We start from the raw sequence: 2,702 nt of genomic DNA, 5'->3' as shown, positions 1-2,702 counted from the left end.
TGAGGAGGATAGAAAGAAATGGGAAAACCCACCCATAGTGGACGCATCTGTATCCAGACTCTCAAAAAAGGTGGTTTTACCTGTTCCAGGATCAACCGCCTTGAAGGAGCCGGCTGATCGCAAAATTGATACTATGCTCAAATCCATACACACGGCTTCAGGGGCGATACTCCGTCCTACTATTGCCTGTGCATGGATTTCCAAAGCTATAGTAAAGTGGTCAGGCACGTTACTTGAGGATTTGGATACGTTAGATAAGAGTGACATTGAAATGTTTCTCCGTAACATTCAGGATTCTGCAGGTTTTATGGTGGAATCCATGAAAGACCTGGGTTCAGTGGCTGCAGGAATTTCTTCCATGTCCGTCTCAGCTCGTCGAGGACTGTGGCTGCGCCAGTGGTCTGCCGATGCGTAATCCAGGAGAGGTGTTGAGACCGTACCCTACAGAGGTCAGGCTCTCTTTGGGGAAGCATTGGATGCGTGGATCTCCATGGCTACAGTGGGTAAGTCCCCTTTTCTTTCCTCAGCAGCTCCGGCTACGAAGAAACCTTTTTCTTCACCTGCATCTCAGTCCTTTCGGGTTTCTGAACCAAGAAAGACCAAACCGGCCAATACCTTCTTTAGAGGAGGCCAACCAAAATCCAAGAAACCTGCTGCGGCAGGTTCCCAAGAACAGAAGCCTGCTTCAGGTGCGCCGAAGTCCTCCGCATGACAGTGGACAGCGCAGCCTGGAGGTAGGGCCGGTGGGGGCGAGACTCAGACATTTCAGTCACGTCTGGGTGTCGTCCGGCCTGGACCCCTGGGTACTAGATATTGTGTCCCAGGGGTACCGGCTTGAATTTCAAGATCTCCCTCCTCATCGGTTCTTCACATCGGGCTTGCCAGCTTTGCCGGCAGACAGGGCTACCCTACAGGGAGCCATCCAGAAGTTGGTGGAGGCACAGGTCATTGTACTAGTCCCTCCTCAAATGCAAAAGACAGGTTACTATTCAAACCTTTTCGTGGTACCGGATGGTTCGGTCAGGCCCATTCTGAATTTAAAATCACTAAACCCCTTTCTGAGGGAGTTCAAGTTCAAAATGGAGTCTCTAAGGGCAGTGATATCAGGTCTGGAAGAGGGGGAATTCCTGCTATCCCTGGATATCAAGGATGCGTACCTCCACATTCCGATTTGGCTGCTGCATCAAGCTTATTTCCGATTCGCTCTGTTGGACTGTAATTTTCAGTTCCAGGCTCTACCATTCGGCCTCTCCACAGCACCAAGGGTTTTCACCAAGGTGATGGCGGAAATGATGATTCTCCTCCACAGGCAGGGGTGTACATAATTCCGTATCTGGACGATCTGCTGATAAAGGCATCGTCCAAGGAGAATCTATTTCAGTCAATAGCTCTCACGACCCAGCTTCTCAGGGAACATGGTTGGATCCTGAATATCCCAAAATCTCACTTGGAACAAACCAGGAGGTTGTCCTTTCTGGGTATGATCCTCGACATGGAGGTGCAGAGGGTGTTTCTTCCAGAGGAAAAAGCGTTGGTGATACAAACAATGGTCCGGGATGTCCTGAAGCCAGCACGGGTGTCGGTTCATCAGTGCATTCGCCTTCTGGGGAAGATGGTGGCATCTTAAGAGGCTCTGCAGTATGGGAGGTTTCACGCTCGGTCCTTCCAACTGGATCTCTTGGACAAGTGGTCAGGATCCCATTTGCACATGCACCAGAGAATACGTTTGTTGCCAAAGGCCAGGATTTCACTCCTCTGGTGGCTGCAATTACCTCACCTTCTGGAGGTCCGCAGGTTCGGGATTCAGGACTGGATCCTTCTTACCATGGATGCAAGTCTCCGAGGCTGGGGCGCAGTCACTCAAGGGGAAACCTTCCAAGGAAGGTGGTCAAGTCTGAAAGCCGGCCTGCCGATAAACATTCTGGAACTAAGAGCCGTCTACAACGGTCTTCTCCAAGCGGCCCATCTTCTGAGAAATCGGGCCGTTCAAGTACAGTCGGACAACGTAACGACAGTGGCTTACATAAACCGACAAGGCGGAATGAAGAGCAGAGCTGCAATGTCAGAGGTAACAAGAATCATCCTCTGGGCAGAAAAACACACGTTGGCGCTGTCAGCAAATTTCATTCCGGGAGTAGACAACTGGGAAGCGGACTTCCTCAGCAGACACGATCTCCATCCAGTGGAGTGGGGCCTCCATCCGGAGGTGTTCAAGGCGGTAACAGATCTTTGGGGCGTACCCCAAATCGACATGATGGCCTCTCGTCTCAACAAGAAGCTTCGGCGGTATTGTTCCAGGTCGAGAGACCCGCAAGCAGTGGCAGTGGACGCCCTAGTGACTCCTTAGGTGTTCCAGTCGGTGTATGTGTTTCCTCCACTTCCACTCATTCCAGTAGTTCTCAAACTCATAAGGAGAACAGGAGTTCAGGCAATCCTCATTGCTCCGGACTGGCCAAGAAGGGCTTGGTACGTGGATCTCCTGGATCTACTGCTAGAAGAGCCGAGGCCTCTTCCTCATCGGGAGGACCTGCTGCAGCAGGGGCTGTTCGCCTATCAAGACTTACCACGGCTACGTTTGACGGCATGGAGGTTGAATGCCAGATACTAGCTCGGAAGGGCATTCCAAACAAGGTTATTCCTACCTTGATACAGGCTAGGAAAGGAGTATCATCTAAACATTACCATCGTATTAGGAAAAAAAT

Source organism: Pseudophryne corroboree, chromosome 9 (genome assembly GCF_028390025.1).
Source record: "Pseudophryne corroboree isolate aPseCor3 chromosome 9, aPseCor3.hap2, whole genome shotgun sequence".
Classification (NCBI taxonomy): domain Eukaryota; kingdom Metazoa; phylum Chordata; class Amphibia; order Anura; family Myobatrachidae; genus Pseudophryne; species Pseudophryne corroboree.
The sequence above is the reverse complement of the archived record's forward strand: the minus strand, read 5'-3'. Positions refer to the sequence as shown.